This window comes from Protopterus annectens, chromosome 5.part0 (genome assembly GCF_019279795.1).
Source record: "Protopterus annectens isolate FY-2018-M chromosome 5.part0, PAN1.0, whole genome shotgun sequence".
In the NCBI taxonomy this organism is placed as follows: Eukaryota; Metazoa; Chordata; order Ceratodontiformes; family Protopteridae; genus Protopterus; species Protopterus annectens.
This window is the reverse complement of record NC_056735.1, coordinates 748746437-748763936: the sequence shown is the minus strand read 5'-3', so window position 1 is coordinate 748763936 and position 17500 is coordinate 748746437. Positions and strand designations below refer to the sequence as shown.

At 37.3% G+C, this 17500-nt stretch overlaps 1 protein-coding gene across 8 annotated transcripts in view; it reads right to left on the bottom strand.

Moving 5' to 3' along the window:
* GRIA4 (glutamate ionotropic receptor AMPA type subunit 4) overlaps positions 1–17500 on the bottom strand; it is a 2450678-nt gene that overhangs the window by 1793699 nt on the left and 639479 nt on the right. The window lies entirely within an intron of this gene.

The following is a 17500-nucleotide window of genomic DNA, read 5'->3' as shown; positions in this document are numbered from 1 at the left end:
TCATTGAATACTGTTTACTGATATTAACTAAAGACTTGAAGAAAAATCTAAACTCCATCCAAAGCTAAGCTAACAATATTTATAAATTTATCAGCTTGAGCCCCTAAAATGCAGCAAAGCACTGTCCTTACCAAAGCTAAATAGCTGTCAATAAAACAAAGGTGCATGCTATAATTTCATTTACATTTAAAGTTCTAAATATAGAGACCTTTTATGTTTTTTGTCAGCAGACTAACCAAAAGCACCCATAGCTACAATCTATGGTCTCATTCACATGGAGCACCGACCTTATTCAGTCCTATGAATTGTCATCACATTACTGACCACATCTTCTCTGCAATGATTTCTCACCTATGGGAATCACTCTCAGTGAAGCTCAGATCAATCACCCTCTTTCCAAGAACTGTGCCCTCAACTAAACAAAATACTTATGTTAAAAGGCCATCTCAAATTGTTATATAGAAGGAAGTCAAACTTAAATTCACTTTCCATCCAGTCCATTCCCCTTTTACAGTTACAGTTACCTGCTATAGGTTCATAGGTTGGTACTAAGCTATCGGCCCTAGGGCCTGTACAAGCCCAGCCATAACAATTCCCTGGCTATTTCTTCCCACACTATTTATTTCCCTGGACCCCTGTCTAGCAGGGCGACTGATGTGATCCCCAGGGTGAATTTCCTTTCTCCCATCCAATCATCAAGGTTCCTTTTGAAGAGGGCCAAAGAGGCATTCTGCTTGACATGTTTGGGTAGTCTATTCCAGAGTCTGGGGAGTCTCTGGGTCAGGAACCTATCCCTCCAGCATGTTTTGTTTATTGTGATGGCAATATTTAGATCCCTGGAGCATGTGGCTCTGACGGATTGGGATTTCTTTAAGTGTAGCATGTCCAACAGCTCTGGGTTTGACATGGCCTTGTATGTTAAGCAGAGATCGCCTCAGAGTAGATGATATGTGACAGAGTATAGCTGGATTTTTTTAAGGCGGTCAGCATAGGGCATCTGCTTTAGGCCTGTTATTCTTTTAGTGAGGTATTTCTGCAGCCTTTCCAGTTGTTGCAGATGTCTTGAGAGGTACATACCAAATGGGACATTGTATTCTATAATGGGTCTAATGAGGGATGAGTACAGTGGGACAATGACCTCCTTTTTTCTGGATGAAAAGCCCTTAGTGATGAGGTGTGCCACATATAAGGATTTCCTGACTGTTGTGGCAATGTGGTTATTGAAGGTGAGACCACTGTCCACCTGTGTCCCTAAGTCTCTTATCACACTTTCGGTGTTTAGTGTACTACCATCTATGTGGTAATTCACAGGTACATGTTTTTCCCAAAGGGGATAACTATACATTTCTTGGCATTGAGCTTGAGCCCATGGCTCTGGCAACAAGCATCTGTTTCTGTAAGGCCCTTTTGCAGAGTATCGACATAATTTGGGGATTCAATAATGGCTCCCAGTTTGCAGTCATCTGCGAACTTTGTTAGCCAGAGTCCCTTAGTGTTGGCCTGTACTTCAGAGAAGCAGATGCCAAACAAGAGAGGTCTCAGGACTGAACCCTGAGGTACTCCACTTCTCACTTGTCTGGAGCTGGATTTGGAGTCAGCTACTTTTACAGTGTGGGTTCTGTCAGTAAGCCAGTTGGCAACCCATCGAGTGATGTAGGGATTAATGCCCAGCTTAGTAATTTTATCTATGATTCCAGAGTGGGGGATGGTGTCAAAGGCCTTGGCGAGGTCCAGATAGGCTGTGTGGACTGTCTTACCCTCATCCACAGCTCTGGAGACTGATTCAAAGAAGTCAATCAGGTTCAGGATACAAGATCGGCCCTTCATGAGCCCAAACTGGGTGGGGTCCAGTGTTTTAAAGTTGCCAATGTCTTTATTTATAAGTTCCATGATAATATGTTCCATGGCCTTGCAGATCAGGCTCGTCAGACTGACTTGGCGGTAGTTCCTGGGATCCAAGCATGATCCCCCCTTGTGGAGTGGGATAACTATTGCTGTGCACCACTCAGTAGGCATGAAGCCTGAGGTGAGGGCATGATTAAACATGACACTTAGGTGAGGTGCCAGTTCATTTTGTAGTTCATGTAGTACACAGCCCGGGATGTCATCTGGTCCCAAAAATGCTGTATTCTTAGCTTTGGAGAGTGCTTTTTTTACCTGTGTGGCTGTTATTACTAGAATTTGGCTATCTTCAGGTATTGAGATGGGCCATTTAGGGGGTGAGAGGGGGGTGAAGTTGGCACTGAATCGATCTGCCAGGATATTGGCAATATCCTTGGGATCAGTATATTTAATGCCATTCTGTTGTAGCTCAGAGCAGATCTGAGCATTGCCATTTAGATTCTTGACATAGTTATAGAATGCCTTGTGGTTGTCTTTGGAATCTTTGGCAATTTTATTTTTGTAACTAGCTTTGGAGGATTTTATGAGGGATCTCAGCTTCTTACTGTGGCTGGTAAGGGAGTTTTTTGCATCCTGGGATTTTCCTCTTTTCTGCAACAGTTTCTTCTTTTTGTTGTAAAGTTTGTTTATGGCAGGGGACCACCAGATTGGCTTTCATTTTTTGGAGGAGAACATCTTGGTTCTATTGGGATGGCACAATTCATGCATGGGTGGATTCATACAGTGCCTTAGTGTAGGACTCAGCAGTCGAACTTTCAGTTCCCGTCTGCATGGGTGTCATGAAGTTTGTAACTTCTGGCTTGAGTAGCATGAAGTTGGCTTTGGAGAAGTTTTTTATGGAGGTTTCCTTTCTGGGGGGTGGGGGTGGGATGTGGATGTTAAGGGTGATTAGTTTATGGTCTGACCTGACCAATAAGGGGGGTGACCATAGGTGTGGAGCATCGATTTCCCATGTTAGTAATGACCAGGTCTAGGATATTGGAGCCCCTGGTGGGACTATGGATTAGTTGATCCAGGGCATTGGAATATATGCCTTTCTTTACCCAAAAAGAAGTCTCAGCTGCCCCATCTCACTTTTTCTTCTCTCAATCGGACACTTATCTTCCTAGAGCTATTCTCCTCTGTCCTTTCCCTCCAGCCCATAAACATCATAAATTGTACAAACTCTATATATTGTAAATAATATGCAGCTGATAAATGCACACTGAACATAGGTAGGTTAAGCAAATGTATCTGCTAGTCAAGGCATATACTCCAACTATGTAACTGACTTTTGCTAATACAACTTTATATTAATGTTTTAGCTTTGTTTATTGTTTTATTATGGGCAGAGTCAGAAGATGGTTTTTTTAGATCAGTAGTTAACAAAAGGAAATAAATGCATGAGGTGTGTGTGTGCGTGTGTGTGTGCCTGTGTGCATGTGTGCGCGCATGTGTGTGCATGTATATTTGTATATGTCCATGTCTGCATATGTGGGAGGAGTTTGTTTTGCTGAGGGATTTGTAATCAAGTCATGCAATTCTTTGAATCTTGATGATTTATTCACTGCAGAGAGTAGGAAGACATGTATGTGCCCTCCCTTCCCAAAGAGCCATCTTAAAGCCCATGATGACTTGTGGATAGCTGAATTGTGATCAATATTTTGGGATTTGACCAAGGTGAGAAAACATACAGAAACACACAAATACATACACGCACCCACACACACACACTCACACACATGCACACACTCCTGCACAGTCAAATATACCACTTGTTTGATTTCTGAAGCAGATACATAAACATTATACCCCTGCAATGATCACTGAGGGGGCAGAGTTTGGATACGTTTAACTGTATGCCTTAATATCACATTCTGGTATATGCTTCTGGATCAAATCTTACTTCCTAGAAGGTGGCTGATATGTAGAGTCCTCAGTAATTACTAAATGGAGGGAGTCATGTGTTTATGACCATTTTTGTCATAACCATAAGAAATTTTGTTACAAAGAAAATGATTTGTCATTACTTGTAGATGCCACTTAAAATGAGAATATATAAATGGAAAGTATTCCACCTTACCAATTCATCAAGACTTCCCACAAGGTTCGCCAAACAGCTTCATATCTTTAGAAAGGTGGTTCGCTAATTATCAGATGTACTTTGTTGACAACAAATCATATTTTTGTTTTTATTTCAAACTTTTTCTATATACTGATCTCAAAACTCAGTATACTCTTTTCAAGTAAGACACTAATAAAAGATAGTTTTCAATCCTAGCTGTCCAACTTAACCAATGACATTAAGCTTTCATTTACTACTTTCAGCCCCAAAACCAATCAAAAACATGGCTTGCTATGCTGTATCATGGCTAATTACCATGCCTAGTAGGATGCAAACAATCCATTGTTTCTGGCACATGCTTCTTTTCACGTTTTCATAGATCTACATGTCTGTCTGCACCATTCAGAATTTTGTACAGTGGTGTTGTTGCAGTACACTGCATTTTTTATCATTGTCTCTCCTCTATATACTAGCATCATGAAGTTATAGGAAGTATAAACTAAATATATTTTTCTCTCTTCCCCTCACAAAACCACCTATAATGTCTCACTGTGACTGTATGCCTAAAATACTCACTGTTTGATGGCACCTTATTCTAACATATGTCTCAGAATTTTCCTTATTCAATTAAATATTCCAAAAAGTATATGAGGTGACCATTTTTTAATTGTTAAAACTCTTCCATAGGAACATTTTAATAAACCACCTTGGTTTTGTCTACTCAATAACTTGATTGGTGGCAGTTAAATAGCCTTAATTACCTCTGCTGAGTCATGTTTCGACAATTTAAAATTAAAAGCCTACCTCAACTTTCTCTTTATTTTAAATGGTTTATACTTATTTCTTTAGCTTTTATTCTTCTTCCATTGCATCACCATCAAGTACAAGTCTTGATTTATCCACCTTTCATTGCATCTGGCTACTGAATAACTTAGGAATAGCCTGAAATGTTATCTTTTGTTTTTTTAAGTTCTGCTTATTTCTTTCCAGATAAGGCATCAAGACCATAAGCTATCTCCAAAATTATGTACTGCAGAAAATTGTGAATTCTCTGTCACAAACATGACCAGTCAATTTCAGCTGTCATACTGGGATGTGCCCATATACCCAGTGTTACTGAAATGTTTATACACTATTATCTATTAATTTTGCCATCCCATCAGTTTTAAATATCACTGATGCCAACATATCATTATCAGAAATCTTTAGAGGCAACACATTTGCTTATCTCTCCCTGTGTGTGTGTGTGTGTGTGTGTGTGTGTGTGTGTGTGTGTGTGTGTGTGTGTGTGTGTGTGTGTATATACATATATATATATATATATATATATATATATATATATATATATATATATATTTGATTCAAAGCGTGTTTGCAGTGTTTTTTTTTTGTTTTTATTTCCGTTTTGGTGAACCGATGTTTGCGAAAGAACACTTTCGGTTTAGTGCACTTTCATTGAAATGGGTTTGTACTTCTGCTCCTCGAAAAAATGTGTTTTTGTAGAACAGAAGTAGACTCACACACACACACACACACACACACACACACACACACACACACACACACACACACGTACAGACATACACACATATATATATATATGTGTATATATATATATATATATATATATATATATATATATACACATATACATATATATATATATATATATATATATATATATATATATATATATATATATACACACACATATACACAGACGCATGCAGAAACATACATGTTTAAGCACTTCTTTTCATCAAAGTAGAGAATGAAAAATGCTGTGTTGTGAATCATATATTATTGTTTAGTTCTGCATTTATTTGTTAACAGAAGAAAATTTATCCATATAGGAGTATCATCATTCTCACAAACATGTAATTTTTATAAAGAAATAATTCAATTGTTTTCTAACAAAATCTTGGGACAAAAAAAATTACATGGTTTATATGACTTGAAAACTGTGATATTTAAGAATCAATGTTTCTTTCACTACATAAAAGGCATTATATACCCGTTCCATTTTACTAGAAGATGTACAGACAGTACTTTTTTAAGAGTATAATGTTTCCATTTCACTTCACCTTTATTGCATATTCAAAAAATATGTACGTCTGAGTATTTTTAATGCCTTGCTTTTGCATGCTGGCATTTAGAAGGAGTGATTTATACAATTAATATTACTCTTTAGTACTTCTTGCAGAGATCACTTGTCTTAATCCATTCTGTTATCTTCTTCCAAACCTTTACACTGTCCATTTTATATGCATCTTTATCTCTTTTAGCTATCCTCTGAAACTCTGTACTTAGTCTAAATATTATGAGAAGAAGATAATAGTATGTACCACAGTCAGCTGAAGGTCTATCTTTGCTGATGGTATATAGCTCTTATGTTTCTGCCCCCAAAGTACAGAATCACTCTTATTTCTATACTGAGCACCTTATGATATCCATTTGTAAAGCTGTCTCTTAGGCTATTGATATGTTTGCTTTGTGCAGGGAATTTTCTTGACAAAAGTTTCCTAGTCTACGTCTGGCTTCATTTTGTTCCCCCAAGGCTAAAGTTGATTTTTATTCCACTTGTATGTATTTTGACTGCAAAGTTTAAGAGTTCTGATCACCTATGATGAATATTCTATCTAGTGTTGATGTTATTTTAATATGGTGCTGCAGATTCTTCTAATACTACCTGACTTCCACTTCTTTGGTATGTCTAGTTGAATCATAAATGTGAGTCATGGTGATGGTGTATGTCTTGCCTTGGAGTCTGATTTATATCACTCCATCATGATTTGGGTTTTAATCAAGCCTTAACTATGACAGCAGCACATTTCTATGCAAAGTTCTTGTGCAAAGTAAAAAATCTATGATGATTATTTGATGCAAAGTGACCTACAATTCAGTTTAGTTCACTTATTCCTAAGACACTATTGTTTGTCATCTTATCCTTTACCTCATCATGTTTATCCTTGTTTCATAGATCTTATGTTTCAGTTCCGGTGGTGTATAATTCTTCACAGCATTGAAGATACATCTCTGAACGCCTCAGCAGATGGACATCATTTTGGTGTTTATCTGTCTGTGTCATACTTTCTAACATCCCTTTCACTTGTCCTCTGCTCTTCACCAGTAGTAAGGTGACTATTTTTAGAGCAGAAAGTCTCATTTTCCAATGTTAATTTGTTTTGCCTTTGGTTACTTTCGGTTTGTATGGTTTCTTAGAAAAAATGGACTAGACTGCCGTCACCCTCTTCAGTAGACCATATTTGTTGTGAACCATTTGTCATGATCTGTTTGTCTTGGGTGACCCTTCAAGGTATAGCACAATGGAGACGCATATGCAGTGTCATCATATGAGACAAGGCAATGGTCCAGACAAGAATTTTAGATCGAAATAGTGTTGACAATTTGTTGTACCCCTGCTATGGTCTGTACTATGGCTGTGTTCCTGAGGGATGATTTATATCACTCCATCATGATTTGGGTTTTAATCAAGCCTTAACTATGACAGCAGCACATTTCTATGCAAAGTTCTTGTGCAAAGTAAAAAATCTATGATGATTATTTGATGCAAAGTGACCTACAATTCAGTTTAGTTCACTTATTCCTAAGACACTATTGTTTGTCATCTTATCCTTTACCTCATCATGTTTATCCTTGTTTCATAGATCTTATGTTTCAGTTCCGGTGGTGTATAATTCTTCACAGCATTGAAGATACATCTCTGAACGCCTCAGCAGATGGACATCATTTTGGTGTTTATCTGTCTGTGTCATACTTTCTAACATCCCTTTCACTTGTCCTCTGCTCTTCACCAGTAGTAAGGTGACTATTTTAGAGCAGAAAGTCTCATTTTCCAATGTTAATTTGTTTTGCCTTTGGTTACTTTCGGTTTGTATGGTTTCTTAGAAAAAATGGACTAGACTGCCGTCACCCTCTTCAGTAGACCATATTTGTTGTGAACCATTTGTCATGATCTGTTTGTCTTGGGTGACCCTTCAAGGTATAGCACAATGGAGACGCATATGCAGTGTCATCATATGAGACAAGGCAATGGTCCAGACAAGAATTTTAGATCGAAATAGTGTTGACAATTTGTTGTACCCCTGCTATGGTCTGTACTATGGCTGTGTTCCTGAGGGAAAGTCAGACTTATGAAAACATCTGTTTGTTTGCTGAGAGAAAAAAATACTTTTAACTTTCTGTTAGCTTGTCCTATATGTGACATCAGGGAAGGAAGATGCCCAATGTAGTCATGGCTAACCAAACCGAGAGTACCAGAATGTAATACATGCTTTGGTACCAGCCAAGCTGAAATTTACTTATGCTCTAAGGACTTGGGTCCAATAACTCAAGGATATGTGCTAAAAATATATAGCTATAGATACACACACACATACACACACACAAGCAAACACACACACACACACACACACACACACAGATATATGTTTGTGTGTGTGTGTGTGTGTGTGTGTGTGTGTGTGTGTGTGTGTGTGTGTGTGTGTGTGTGTGTGTGTGTGTGTGTGTGTGTGTGTGTTTTATAGGATCCATTGCTGCACGCGTTAGTGGTATTCATCAGCAGTACAGCTGGTCAAATTATGCAAGAGTCAAACTTCAGCACATTGACCATTACTTAATTCCGAGATTTTTCCTCATTCAATGTGGTTATTTGAGCTTGGAGTTAGTATATTTCTTTTCTGGGGGGGCGGATTCCCATATGAAGAAAGTTTTTTGCTTTACCTTTTGGCAATTGGAAGCCTGTAGGTTTACATTTACAATTCCTTATTTTAAGATTTTTAGTTCATGATAATGTAATCACCAATGAGCTTGCTTGATGTTTTGTGTTTCAAGCAGTCTCATTGGTGATTATTCATTGCATATTCATATATATATCCATGTCATATCTAATGAGACCACACACACTAGAAGTGAATTTGCAATGCAGTATTCAGCATGTCCCTGCTAATATAAATATAATATAAATATAAATAAATATTTTAAGTGGTTTGAGATTTTTTCGACGCTACAGATTTTTTCTAATAAAGTTTCTAAGAAACAGCATATTATAATTGACCTTGGATCCCTCAATTACCTTATCTCCTCAAATTTTCATTTTTCCCCTTTTCATTCATTTCTTAGTGCTTCTGTTCACAGTTTCTGAATTTGTGCCAAAACTCCACTTTACGTCCATTCTTTCTAAGTACCTAACCTCAGCTTTTCCCATATAGTTTATCATACAAATAAACAGCTGCACATAAACAAAATATCTTTGATGAAATGCTGAGTGTAACCAAGCTTTAAAACTTGGGCAGTGAAGACATGTCCAATGGTACAACAGTCTATCAGCAGTTCACATATGTAAGTAGAAACATTTTTACAGTTGCAGTTTCTTCAGAACCTGAAAATAACGTCTTCCAAATCTGGCATATACCCTCTGCTGGCAGAAGGCTTTACTAGGATAAGTTAATATCCCCTAATCAAACTATATATTTGAGATTTCGTTTTGAATGCAATGATACTGTCTTCATGGTGTGCAAGTTGTAATGATGATTGTGTGTAGAAATGTGTCGATTCTTATACCTGGTTATTTCTGTCTACTGGGCTGTCAACAAAGAAAAGCATTACCTGACAAGGGCTGTTCTTTTCCTCAGTGTAAGTAATGCCTGTTCCTTACATATATGAGCACGTGCAGTGCTTTCAGACTCCTGACGGACACACAATTCTACTGCAAATCATTACTGTGCTTGTGCTCCAGTAGCATTGAACTCCATGTTGACTTTGCACTCTTACTTAAGCTGTCGCAGGAAACATTCAGCTTTAATTTCCTTTGGAAGCACTTCATTTTTTTACTAAGTCATGCTTACGTTAGTAAATATCCCACAGCTACATTACAACAAGACTACTGCATAACCTAGTATTTGTCACAAATCAGATTGTAAAGAATTTATGGGTCAGGGGGTTACTTTGGTGCCATCTGAAATATGTATTATGGATAGGGGCTGCCAATATCTGGCAATAATCAGGAAAACCTTTATAGGACAAATACTACAGTGACAGAGAACTGGGGAGTGAAGCATGTTGTTAAGACATTTAATCTCCTGCATCTGTTAATAAGACTTATAGTTAATCATAAACAATTGAGCTTCCTATAGGCACTAGTCACGCATGTAGTTTCTGTGTCATCCCAATAAATAAAAAACACTGTTACCATCACACTTTCTTATATATATTTTACTGTTGCCATTAGTTCTTATTCAGAAAATCAGAAACCAGAGTTAATGTTCAAGTAAATTTGGTGAACTAAATGCAATTTGTTGCTGCTATGGGATAGTTACCCACCTTGCAAGATTAAATGTATTTATTTAGCAATGCAATTTAAGTTTTTTTCTTTAAGTTCTGTTTTGGTAGGCACGCTTGCTCCTGTAAACTTGCTTGCCTAAATGACATCAAGGTATAATTACATTAAACATGGTAGGAACACTTAAGACACTAATCATGAAATTACTAATAATTTTAGGTGTTTTAATTCACTTCTTGGTACTTTATTCATGCTAGTATTGAAATGATAAGATTTATAACTTATGAGGTGCATCTGAGACCAGACAATATGATAAAGATGCACAAAGTTCTACTGCAGTAATCAAAGTTTATGCACTCATTAGATGCATGCTTAATATATTGCTGTAGAAAGGCAGCATATTCATGAAGTAGTGGCTGTACAACAACAGCTATTCATGATTTTGTGCTTAACACTCTACCATCAGTTTTGGCTACATAAGCAGTTTGAATAATTAGCAGTACAAATTACCTAATAAGGTGAGTCTCAGCAATAAATTTGATTGAATATGTACATCATAAGTTATAGTTAATCTAGGCCCTGCTGTATTTGTATATCTGTGAATGCTTCTATGTGTACATTTGTACATGAATGTCCTTCTAAGTACTTGTAACATTTTCAAATCTAGCACATCAGCATCACCTTTCCCTATGGCTTGGAGTGCATCTTATGGAAGTGCACACCGTTTTGATTATATGAAAAGATAGTGATGAGTGGGACAATGTCAGCTCACAACAGTATACATCAGTATTTTCAACTTTACTAGCTAAAACTGAGAAGAAAGGAAGGAAAAGGGTCTCAAAGGAATTGTATAACAAGGAATATGACTGGCATGTATGTAGAAGAGAGGTTGTTGAAATAATGTGTAAACATAGAGGTAATGTTATAAAAAGGGTCCATGTTTTGTAAAATTTTCAAAGGGTGTGTTAATAATGCATAGTAATCAATGAGTTCTACAAACAGATTTCTATGCACAGTTTATCTCAAGGAAATATATTCAATTTTTGCAAGGAAGCTAAACCAACTGCAATACAAGTGAGCTTTGTTGTAATAGCAGGTGACTAAGGCTGTATGTTCTAAAGGATAGATGATGACTATATGATCACCAATATATTCTTAGCATGACACGGATTACCACTGCAATACCAAAAGAAGGATGAATGATCAATGCCATGCCACTTAAAGGACAGATCAATGATATACCCCATGATTTACAGACATTGAAGATCTTACACCAGAAGGACCGTTATCCAGTGCCATATCCAGAGAAGGATGTGTGGTCACTCTTGTTCCTAAGGGTGAAGGCCCCAGTGTTAATCTGAAGAACACAAACAGAAATGCCTACATAGATGCCTTACTAAAAGGGAACAACCCTAAACAACATGTCTTACATGGACCATCTTAAAGGCCTATGACTACAGTCCATATCTTACAGACTGCCAAGAGGTGAACTGTGTCTGGCATGCAAGGCATGCTCCAACTCATTACTGATGGATTTAATGTTAATCAGAAGGTCAAATAACATCATAGATACTTGGTCTAGGGATATAAACCTCTTCAGGAACATCAACAGAACAGTTTGGAGGGACAAGTATAGATATCACTGCTCTGGAACAGACTCCCCATCCATATAAAAGAAATTAATCCCTGCCCATTTTCAAGCACAACTTAGATCTATGCATGGGAACCAGAAATGTTACCCAATACTACCCCTTATATTACTAATTGACAGAGGCAGCTACTAAATGCTTGCTCCCATGCATGGGTCTCTCAGATTATCTAATGTATTATCCCAGTTATCCTCATTAGGGGCAATACATAATTATCAGCCATGGGATGGGTAAGGCCAGTCTATAACCAAATGGTATATATTATTTTGAGCATAAAAAAAGGAAACTAGCTACACTTTAATTTGCTCATAAGGGCAGATAGCCTGAAACTTATCTGTGTACCTATGGAAGTAAACTACTCAGATCACTGTTCCAAGCCTAGCAGGCCTGAAAATTCTACTTGACTACATGAATAGACTGAGTCTGAGAAGACTAGATGAATAGATTAAGCCTTTGACTTATTTATATAAAGTGAATAGGAAAAAATGCAAAATCTGATACCTAAAATAAAGAATCATTGCTATACTGAAAACTGTGCATCTGTAGCAACAGTAAAGTGCACAATTATCAGTATTTAATCTCTCCAAAACTCTATGAAATAATTAATACAATATATGTATATGTAAAATATTAGTTTGCTTAGGCCACAGAATAAACTGCCACAAATTAAAGTAAGCTGTATGAATGACTGTTGTGGTAGACAATAGCCACACTGCCATCTTGTTTACTTCACTGAGCTAAGAAGCAGTATTCAGTAACATACATGCAAAGGGCATAATTTTACTTATCTTAAAGAACTGCTAGTGTCATATACTCTGGTGACGTAATTTAGAATCTATGGTATGAGCCATCTTATGTTAAGGGGATACTAGTGTCATATGGCAATATAACTCAGATCTTTCAGGGATTTATTGCTATATACCAAGACTTCCAAAAACTAAAAACTTTTAAAACAAAGTTATGGCGCTAGAAGCGATGAGAGCAGGCAGCAATATTGAAACTGTTTATTGTAAGCGCTTTCGGCTCAGTTAATTCCGAGCCTTCATCAGACAAAACAGTACCACTGAAACAATCAGCAATAATATACTTCTGAATAATTAAACATCAATTAACCATTAATTAATCCTTAAAGCAATATTTCACATTATGTTTCAGATACGTAAAAAATACATGAAAAGTACATGTTGAAATACATGTTAATCTCCAGCTCAAGCATAAATGAAATAAATTAACTAACATAAAAATTAATATTAAAAATGTGAACTTTAAATACATTAAATTAGCCTTAAACTATTAATTCATTACCAAAATAGTATATGCATTAATGTAAAAATAGCAACGAGAATTTAGACCAACTATTCTCATTAAATAAATATATTAACATAATAATCCTAGGTATAAGCAAATAAAATAAATACTAAGATATTAAATTTATGACGCTTTATAATAATTAATTTCTAAAAGCCATCTATAATTACCACCAAATAAACTATTTATCTATTAAGTGATAGTAATTTTAGCACACACTTAATAGACAGGACTTCATTTAGGCCAGGAAACATATGAGCATTAGTGATTATCTGCCATCTTAATTCATCCAGCTCGAGTTTTAAATGCCAAGGACCACCTCGAATATCGGTACATCTCTGCTGTAAAATCATGAACTTGAATGAATGAGCAGGGTTGTACATAATATGTTTAGCTAAAGCGTTGTTGGTATCCCTACTATTTATGGCATAACAATGCTCATAAATTCGTTGTTTGAATTTTCTTTCTGTTATTGCTATATAACATAGAGTGCATGTTTAAACATATAATCTTGTTTCTGTTGTTTATAATTTAGTCATATCCAGTTCTTTGTGACTTCAATGACATTAGGGCAAAGAAGCCTTTCTGTCTCTGGCTGACTTTGTACAAAATTAAAAAAAAAAATGCAAAAAGTTTGGATTTCAGATTTCCACTCGCTGCCCATATTGGGTGAAGCTATGCATTATAGCTCATAGCTTCACTAAGTTATACAAGTCCATTCTTTGCAACAATATAATTGTTAGAAGGAATTTAAATATTTAAAGTACACTCTGGTCTTGTGGAACTTATTACTTTAATGGATATGGCTGAGTGATTTTGAGGTCTCTTTAAAGAGTTCTCGAGTGTATCTTCCCTTTAGAAGGGGTAACTTTAAACTTGAGGTAAGGGATTCATTTAAAATAAAGGCTCACTGCTGACTCTGTGTGTTGCTGTTTACAATGAAATGAATCCCATATAGCACATTTTACTTACGTATATAACAAATTGCTGCTAAGTATTGCAGTTTTGCTTATTGCATTTATTTTTATTGTATACAATATTACGTGCTTGCATATGGGCAATTTAGTGAAGAAACACACATGACCTGTCTACTTATCTTTCTGCTTTATCTCTGCACCCTGTATTCACTTACTGCTTTGCAAAGGAGGGTTGCTACCCCACCTGTAAACTGCTTTTAGTCAGCATAACCTTTCTGCTTATCTTTACCTGTAACCGTATTTTCTTCCTCAGCCAGTAACTGAACTAATTTGCTTTGTCTTGTAAACATGATTTGCTAATTACTCCACTCTGAGAAAATGTAACTTACATTCACTCGTTCATTTGTAATACAATTGTGCCATATTTACTCTGCAACATTTTTATAGACAATTCATACCTATATTTATTTATTTGCTGTATCATACCCTGCTCTGAAGGTGTAGGAAAATAAAATTAGGTTATGGCCTAGGTGACCCAAGATTGATTAGCATCTTGGGTTCTTGAAGAGGATGGTTATACCATCTTTGGAAGGTGGGGTGGTCCAGAAATATCAGATATCACAATCCCACAGAGAGGAAATGGTGCTGTAACAGATGGACCCAGAGGATGGCATTTATCTAACAATCCAGTTCTGTTGTAGCTCTCCTTGTAAATGCATGGAATACAAGTTATGGAGGATATTACAGACCCTGTGGACATGTGGGACAGGGGTATGTCCTAAAAAAATACAGCCTCTTTGCCAGGATTCCAGTCAACTTACAAACCACACTAAGGTTGTTTGTATGAGGCTGTCTCAGGATCAGTTCTCACCCTCAATGAAAAATAACTGGGATGGTAAATGATTACAAACAGTTGATGGAAAATGTATGACAGTCAGCAGGTGCTGTAGAGCAAAGAACATAGAAAAAAGTTACTTGCTGGAGTATTCACCGGACTGACTGAATGCATACCTTTTTAACATTCTCCGCTTTAACATTGTCTATGCCCACTCTTTTCATTGTTACACCTTTACTATTATGGTATGTTATAATATATGCAGTTGCAACTTCAGCTGTGACATGTACTTCATATTCACTGATCATGGAAGAAAAGAATCTAGCAACATCAGTACTTTTACTTGGTTAAGAAAAGAATAAATAAACTCATGTTGACTGTAGGTTGGAGGACGGATGACCCAAATGTCCATGGGGTCCATAATGTCCTACATCTAGTCTATGTTGATTGTATTCTACTTTAGGATACTTCCCTTTACTTACTCACTTCTCCAGCCTTCCACCTTTGCTTCACAGGTTGAACAAACTTATTTATGGGCATTTTGATCACTCCCTTTTCAGGATAGTTTCTTACAGGCACTATTGTTGGAAGTATTTTGGTCAAATTATTCTGTCTGAATTTCATTAGTGTGAAGATTACATTAGATAAGAATTCAGTATATGTGACTGTTACATTGAATGAAATGCCATTTGATTATATGTATAAATTCAAGGAGTTTGATTTAATGAGTTGGAATTTGTGCAGATTTTATGTACATTTTTTTCTTTTGTTTTTATTTACCGTTAAGGTTAGAATTAGTGTTACGTTTAGGTATTGGGTTAGAGATAGGGTAAGGTTAAGTTCTGTGATGTGGGATTTGTGGGTTAATGTGCTTTCTGTGGGTGGTATAAAGGTTGCATTTCATGACATATATAAATACTACCTACTATAGTTATGGGTCTATATTATAGGTTCATAGGTTCATAGGTTCATACTAGGCTATCTGCCCTAGGGCATTTATAAGCCTAGCTAGAGTGTGTTTGGCTTTCGCCACCCATTTTAAATTAATTTTGTTATGCCCTTTTTCGAGGTTAGTATACTGTGCCTCTGTCTAACAGTGACACAGAAGTGATACCCGGGGTAAACCTACGATCTCCCATCCACTCGTCAAGATTCCTCTTGAAGAGAGTCAATGAGGGACTCTGCCTAACCTGGACTGGGATTTTATTCCAGAGTGAAGGGAGCCTCTGGGTTATGAATCTGTCCCTCCAGCATGTCCTATTTATTTCAGTGCTGAGGTTCAAGTCTCTCAAGCGCGTAACTTGATGGAATTTGGATTTTCTGAGGTGCAGCATGTCTATTAATTCCGGGTTGGATATGGCTTTATACATCAGGCACAGATCGCCTCTGAGCAGGCGGTATGCCACTGAGTAGAGCTGGAGTTTCTTTAACCGGGCAGCATATGGCATCTGTTTGAGCCCTTTGATCCTCTTGGTGAGGTACTTTTGGGGTCTTTCCAGTTGCTGCAGGTGTCTGGTAAGGTACATCCCAAAAGGGGCATTGTACTCAATTATGGGCCTGATGAGGGATGAGTAAAGAGGCACGATGACCTCCCCTGATCTAGATGTGAATCCCTTCATGATTAGGTGGGCTATATAAAATGTTTTTCTAACCACTTTGGCCACGTGGTTGTCAAATGAGAGATTGCTATCAACTTGGATCCCCAGGTCCCTAATTACTTCTTCTGTACTTAATGGATTACCACCTATGTGGTAATTTGTGGGCACTTTGTTTTTGCAAAAGGGGATGACTATACACTTTTTGGCATTTAGCTTGAGGCCATGGCTCTGGCACCAGTTGTCTGTTTCTATGAGGCCCATTTGGAGGATGCTTGTGTTGGCTGGAGAGTCTATTACGGCGGCCAGTTTGCAGTCATCTGCGAACTTGGTCAGCCACAGTCCTTCCGTGTTGGCCTGTACCTCCGAAATATATATACCAAACAAGAGAGGTCCCAGGACTGAGCCTTGTGGGACGCCACTTGTAACTGGTTTGGAGTCTGACATGGCTCCAGCAATTCTAATCATGTGGGTTCTGTTCTTGAGCCAGTTTGCAACCCATCTAGTGACATAGGGGGTTATTTTTAAGATGGTGAGCTTATCTATATGAATATTATAATTATATATTATAATCGTGAAAGTTGCCTTTCGCGAATACATGTTCATCGACACATAAATGTCAAAGAACAAGAACAACAAAGTACCAAAAGAATGAAATGGAGAATGCCGAATGCATTCCCAGAATAACAGTGCCATACAAGTAAGGCAAACCTAACTGTGCAAACCTTACCTAAAACACTTTTTCAAATGTTTTTGCAGGGGGGCAAGCCCCCCTGCACCCCCCCCACACCCCCTACTTATATATACCATCTCCGAGACCGCACTACAGTGGGGAATAGGATTAATTTCCTCATCCCCACGATCACCCTGCTGGATGGGAAAATCAATTCGGCATTCTCCATTTCGCGCTGTTCTCGTTCTTTGACATTTATGTGAACATGTATTCACG